This window comes from Crocuta crocuta, unplaced genomic scaffold, assembly GCF_008692635.1.
Source record: "Crocuta crocuta isolate KB4526 unplaced genomic scaffold, BGI_CrCroc_1.0 scaffold150, whole genome shotgun sequence".
NCBI lineage: Eukaryota > Metazoa > Chordata > Mammalia > Carnivora > Hyaenidae > Crocuta > Crocuta crocuta.
Window position 1 is genome coordinate 585695 of NW_027527439.1, and position 7560 is coordinate 593254.

A 7560-nucleotide genomic window follows, 5' to 3' on the forward strand; every position below is an offset into this window, starting at 1 on the left:
GAAAGGTCAGAGAGAATGAGAAGTGTCCAGACAGCAACATGAAGTGAGAAGGGCCCTGTGCCTAAGGACAGGAAGTGTGAAGGAAGGCGGGCTGTCTGCTGAAGGTTTGGGTCTGAGTAAGGAGTTCACTGATAAGGAGCAGGTCAGGAAGCTGAGATCAAATTCACAGACACAGAAAGTAGAACAGAGGTTTCCAGGAGTTTCTGGGGTGGTGGTAGGGCAGGGATAAGAGGATTTTGTATAGCATGGAGTTTGAATTTGGGATGATTAAAAAGTTCTGGAATGAGTGGTAGTGATATTTGCACAATAATGTCAATGTGCTTAATGCCACTGACTATACACTTAATGGTTAAAATGGCACATTTTATAGAACATATTTTTTTACCACAACTTGAAAAAAGAATCCCAAGATTGCATCATAAGAATTTTTAAACAGAGGAAGTAAATGATGAGGCAATATTTGTGTTCCACCCTCGGGTGCGAATATGGGGATGACACTCGGGCTGTCCTGTGCTAAGGAAAGCCTTCTAGAACCAGTGACTCCCTAAACACCCATCAAGGTTGCACCCCTATCAGGCCTTCTTCATATTCCTGGCCCCACACAGCCACCTGGCCATCATGCCCAGCAGCTTCCCACTGAGCCACAGGGTGCCCAGGGTGACCACCAGGAACAAGATGACGTCCAGCAGGTACTGCTCATGCCACGGCTGCTGCAGGGCATGCGGCTTGAGGTGGGCCACACCCCCTGTCTGGAGGATGTGGTCGATCCAGCCCACCAGCCTCTGGGCAGGGAGCATGGGGTGGGAGCACCTGATGATGCTGGCGGCCACCACTGCTGACTTGTACCTGTTGACAAACACAGAGAAGGAGAGTTACTGCTGTGGCCTCAAATGTCTTAGAGACCTTGTATCACACACACACGCTTTCCTCCACATGCACAGGAGACTTAATTTCAAGGAAAAGTTGTTGGCCTGGGGTTGCCATAGTCTAGCTGGTCCCATGGAAAAGCTCAAACTGGTGCCTCCATACAAAAACCATACTCTATGCTAAATGTGCTAAACTATAAAAGAGTGACCAAGTTGCAAGGAAAAGTCTCTACCCAGGAGGCTTATGGTCGATAAAGGAAAAAGTATATATGAGTATTTGGAATGTAACATACATTTGACTCAGGCTAGATGTCCTGGAGACCCTAATAAAATACTCAGTCCATCCTGGTTATCAGATCATTGTGCTGGATGGGAATTTACCTAAGACATCATGGGCCCTTTTACTGACTCACTTAACAGAAATCCATCCCAACTTACTTTGTGGCAGACCCTGTGCGAGGCCCTGGGAGCCCAGGGGAAAACAAGAGACACACTAGGCCATCCAGGGGAGCTTACTCTCTACTCTCTAGTGTGAGGGACGCATAATAAATTAAAATGAAAGAAATGGGATAGTGTTAAGAAGGAAAAATGAATTGTGATTGAAGAGGGTGAGAGAGGGGTACATTTAGGACTGTCAGACAAAGATCATCTCTCTGAGGAGAGGACATTGGAGATGAGTCTGACTGTCATAAAAGGGCCAGTCCTGAGAAGAGAAGGAAGGATGTTCTAGGGAGCAGCACTGACAAAGGGCCTAAAGCAGGAAACAATTTGGCATATTAGAGGACAGAAAGGCAACCTTCTGCCTCAGTGTAATTCTACTATAAGCAGCCCCAAAATATTAGACCTCTCAGAGATCCTGTGTAAATAGGTCAGAGTCTTCACAACCCTTTTGGTAGAAAATGCCTAACCTTGCTCTCAGAGGAAACAGGTTACCTGTTAGTATCATGCTAATATCATTCTGTGTCCTGGAAGTTTAACTTTTATTGTAAAAAAGTGCCACACAGGGCCCTTAATATTTCATATCTTCATATAGCCTAAATAATGACAAGTTCAGAGAGCTCCATACCTCTTGTCTTCCATGACTTCTTTCATCTTCAGAGCAAATGTCTCTGCCTTGAACTGCTTTAACTGGATAGAGACACCGAACTTCTTGGCTTCTACTCAGACCATGTTTTCAGGCTGGTCTCCAAAGATGGGAATCCCCACCATAGGCACATCGTGTTGGATGGCCTCCATTATGCTATTCATCCCACCGTGGATGAGAAAAAGACAGATGCACGGGTGAGCTGTTGTAACTTAAGAACAGAGAAGAATATGTCAGGCTGAAATCTTTCAGAACACCAGTGAAAGCATTTGGGTGGAAGAAAATACCAAGGGATCTCAAGTTATGCTGCAGAAAATGGATTTGTTGATTTAGTTTGTGACACACTTAAGGGTGCATATTCCAAGATACCAGATTCTGGCCTTCTCTATACACATAAATTCCTCTAATTCAATCCATCTAAGGGTCAGAACCCATGGAAAACTACAGAGAACAGTCTAAGCATGGCAAAATCTTCCTTCCATCTATCTATCCATCCATCCATCCATCCATCACTCCTTCTCTCTCCACCCTATTTCTCTCTTGCTTCTCTTATCTCCGATTTCTCTCTTGATGTCTCTCTCTGTCTCTGTTTCTATTTCTCACTCTCCGATCTCACCCTCTATCCTTCACTACCCTTTATTTTCTGTTTATCTGAAGTCTTGACACTTGCATTGACATCACATCTCATGTGGCATTCATCAAACTTACACTGTGTGTGCTTTCTCTTCAATTTCATAAAAGGCCCTCTAAAATAGGGAATGATGGACCACATATATCACCATTTCTAGTTCCTATCTCCTCACCCCACCCTTCTTTAGAGAAAACTAAAACAAGTGTTGATAATGAATGATTCATCTCAAACACTGCCTCTCAAACAGGGATGTGTATCAGAATCTATTTGTGTTTCTTTGAAATTGGAATCCTTTTCCCTTCCACATACCCTGGAAAAAAAATGTGCAGAACCCTCTCTTTTAAGTTCCCACTATGTTTGTAACCCATAATCTTGGGGATGAGTCTCTGATGCAGTCAGTGATATGGCAGTGAGGGGGCACCAAAAAGTGGCAGAAGAACAAAGAAAACCTATTGGGATGTAAGGAGCTCTCTGTTACCAGAGAACTCACTGGACCAGGTTACCAGCTGAGACACTCAGTGACAGGTTACTCAGCTTGATACTCAAATATTTTGACATTATCTTCAGACACTGTCAACACAAATTTTTTGCAGCAAAGGAGGATGAACCAATATGTATGGGAATGTATTTCTACAATGGTAAAGGACCTAACAGGTGCTCCAGAGGCCACAGAAAATGGTGGCAACATGGCCCTTAGTATGTGTTCTCAGAATCCATAAACTGTTTTTTACTGTTTAGTGCCAAATACGGTAAAGTCAAAATAATGAGATGATAATATCACTTCTGACTGAAGGTACCAGGACTAGAATAGAAATGAAGAAGACATGGTAGTTTTATCCATTTGGGAAGTATTACATGATTTCCCAATAACTCTAGCTGGCTGCTCCATCCCTGTCCTCTAGAGATTTCCTTTAGCTTCCAGCTGCCTCTTCTTATGCTAACAGGATTGCCCAGTGGAGCCCTAAAATTACATAAGTGAAAAGAAAGAAGTAGATCTGGGCAATCCTTACCCAAGAGATCATTCTGAGGAAGCCAGTCCATGATTTTCACATTTGCTGCTAATTTGACATCTTTCATCTTTGATATGAAAGATATGACTTTCATATGACCCCTTGAGAGAGATGGGCAAAGGCACTGTTCATCTCCACGAGAACTTCCTGGGACTGATACCTGTTCACAATGGAGCCCAGGGCCACAAGGACAAAACCAGAGTCCCCAAACTTGGCAATTAAATTCTCAAATTTCTGGAGAGAAGAAAGGTAAGGATGTGAATAAAGTTGTTCATGAAAGCCTAAACCGTCATGAAATGAAAGTTGGCTATTTACTGAATTCACCATCCTGTCAGGTCCTAGAGCTCACTGTCTTGAACTGTTCTCATAGTCCCAGGGACAGCTTGGAGTCTTCTGCACCATGCTCGTATACCTTATGTGTGGTGGCCTTGAATTCATTTTTCTGAGACCTCAGGACACATCATACCATATAAATACTTTCAATTCACAAATGAATGTGAAGAGAGCCTTAGGTATCCACCCACTACCACAATAACCCACATTTCACGAGGCATTTAATGCATACTGTAGCACCAACATCTCGATCCAGGAGTTCCATGTATAACAATGTTACAGGACGAGGAAAGCTGAAATGATGGGAACCTTTTTCTTCATTGAGAACATGGCTCAATGACCAGGGTCGTCATCATCATCATCCTTCATCCTTGTTCTGGGGTGATATGCTGATTTAGGAGTGTTCTAATGCTAGACCAGAGGTGCTAGCGCCTGGGTGAGTGCCAGTTGCTGTCCTGGCCCATTAGAGGGCTGTCGTCCTTCTGGAGGCTGAGGTAGATGCTGGGAAAATATCTAGCATGTGTCTCCTTCATATGCTTATTAGGCATCTATCTTCTTTGTTGAGGGTTCTGGTAAGGTGTATGACCCATTTAAAATTTTTTAATTGATTGCTTTATTATTATTATTATTAAATTTTAAGATTTCTTTGTATATTTTGCATATATGAATGTGTATTTTTGTGTATATGTGTATATTTTGAATAATAGCCTTTATCAAATATGTCTTTTGAAAATATTTACTCTTGGTTTAAGGCTCCTCCTTTAATTCCCTACAGAGTGTCTTTCCCAGGACAGAAATTTTAATTTCAATTTACCTCATTTATCAATTATTTCTTTCTTACAACATCCCATAGGTTTTGTTTTTTGTTTTCCATGTTGTTGTTGTTGTTTTAATTTTAGTTAACATACAGTGCAATATTGGTTTCTGGAGTAGAATTCAGTGATTCATCACTTATATTCACAAACTTGGGGCCAGAAATTATGGGTAAAAAATAAAATAAAATACCTAAAGCCCTGAGCAGAATCTGGGTGAGACTCTCTGTCTTTAACTTAAGACATTAAAACTAGCCAAGTATACAGAAGAATCATAGGTAAATAAAAGCATACAAAAGTCAAAATAGGACAAATTCTCAAAAATATCTGGGAAAATTTAAGTCTTCTCTCATGTCTCTTTCAAAACCTCAAAACATGTCTCACTAATTAGTAGAGGTCTTNAAAACTGTGTCAAATGAAGTAAATAAATTTCCAGAAATCCACCTCCAAGAAAGACAGAAATTGGATTTACTAAACATAGACTTAAACAATTGACCAAATATGTTCAAAGAACTAAAGAAAAATATGGACAGAGATCTAAAGAAAATCAGGAATACAATATATATAAATAAAATTGATAGTATCAAGAAAAGTAGAATTTAATTTTTAAGAAGATAAAAAGAAATCTCAAGCTGAAAAATACAATAACTAAATAAAAAATTCACTAGAGTATTTCAACAGCAAACCCAAACAAACAGAAGAAAGATCTACTTAACTTGAAGACAGAGTACTTAAAGTATCAAATCTGAGGAGAAAAATGGAGAAAGTATCCAGAAAAGGGAGTAAAATCTAAGGGACTCATAGGACCCCACCATGTGGACTAATATATGCATTATGAAGATTACAGGAGAAGAGAGAGAAAGAAACAGGACAATTGTTTGAAGAAATTATGACACACAAGACAATACTACATGTAGCTACAGTAAAATTTTGGATTGTGGGTAACTTGTTCTGCTAGTGTTCTGCAAAAGAAGCAAACATTTATAATAAATTTTAACTTGATAAATGAGCAATGTCTTGCAATACATGATGCAAGCATGCAGTCATGATGTTGAGCATCACATGATCACAACTGAGCCACATGATCATAACTGAGCCAATGGTTCTTGAAATTCACTTTGATATACAAATACTTTCGATTCCAAGCATGTTTCCTGCTCACAAACAAAGGTTTGACTGTATTACATGTAACACCATATTATATGTAACAATTCCACACACGACAAAAACCCCTACCAGAAGTAAACGATACTGAAAAGTAGCAAGAAACAAGATCAGTTCACAAATATCAATTTCATTACTATATATTAATAATGAACATTTCAGGGCACCTGGATGGCTCCGTTGGTTAAGCGCCCCACTCTTGGTTTCAGTTCAGGTCATGATTTCACAGTTTGTGAGTTTGAGCCCCACATCAGGCTCTGCTCTGATGGTGCGGAGCCTGCTTAGGATTCTCTCTCTCCCTTTCTTTCTGCTCATTCAGAGAATAAAAGAAATTACCTACCATGCAAAGTTTCTGTCATAAAGAATTAAAACTTTTCTTTACTTCTTTTTCATAATCTTCAGAGGGAAGCCAACTGATAACTTGGTATGGTTTTCATTCTTTTCTTAAAAATGTAAAAACAACAATAGGGGAAGATATAATTATCTCATGAATGCTTGCTTTTTGAAGTATTTTTTGTTGTTTTTCTTTTGCTTGTCTTCTCATTTCTTCAATCATGGGACCTGATAATAGTTACTGAGAAGTTTACAATAATTCAGTCACTTTTATTCAATTTAAAGTACTGGAAGTTTCGATTTAAAACTTTCACTTAAAAGTATAACTATCCTTCGTTTTACAAGTGATAATCAAAGATGAATGGTGTGTCAGATAATTTATCAATATTGAACATATAGTGAGTGGTATATTTTGTACTTAAATAAGGATCTTTTATGGGGCACCTGGGTGGCTCAGTCAGTTAAGCATCTGATTTCAGCTCAGGTCATGATCTCATGGTTTGTGGGTTCAAGCTCTGCATCAGGCTCTGTGCTGACAGCTAGGCGCCTGGAGCCTGCTTCAGATTCTGTGTCTCCCTTTCTCTCTGCCCTTCCCCCACTTGCTCTCATCCTCTCACTCTCTCTTTCTCTTTCTCTCTCTCTCTCTCTCTCAAAACTAAATAAACATTTTTTAAATATTTAAATACAGATCTTTTTATTATCTTAGTTCCCCAGTCCTTTCGTTTTTAGAAAAAAAATTTTTTCTTAAAGGTACAACATGCAAAGATTTTTATTCTGCCAAAAGATACCAAGGACTAAGTTAAAAATAGTAGTCCTGGGGCTAGCTCAGAACCTGGAGCTTGCTTCAGATTCTGTGTCTTCCTTCTCTCTCTGCCCCTCCCCAACTTGTGCTCTATCTCTCTCTGTCTCTAAAAAAATGAATAAAAACAATACAAAAATTAAAAAATAAAAAACAGTAGTCCTGTGCACCCCTACTTAACATCCTGGCATTTCCCCTATAATTCATGTGTAATAGACTCTGACACCATTTTTCAGGTTGGACTGCTGACAGCTTTCAAGTTCCACCTTCTTAATCTTCTCTGACTCATTTGGGCAAACTTAAAAGAAGCCTCAACATGGCCTCCTTTGTGTTAGCAAGATTTTCAAGCCAAGCAAACCAGATCCAAGTAGGGGAATTCTCACCTCCAACCCACTCGAAAACTTCCATAAATGGCATTTAGAGACAAGTATGAGTATAGCCTTTAAGGGGCCCTGGTCATGCATGTCACATAAACCTATTTTTTGTGATAGATTGGATTATATTTCTGGATTCCAGCATGAACTGTGA

General features: G+C 39.7%; 1 pseudogene; it reads right to left on the reverse strand.

Moving 5' to 3' along the window:
* Positions 1-572: 572 nt before the first annotated feature.
* Positions 573-3723, reverse strand: LOC144228429 (UDP-glucuronosyltransferase 3A1-like; annotated as a pseudogene).
* Between the last annotated feature and the right edge of the window lie 3837 nt (positions 3724-7560).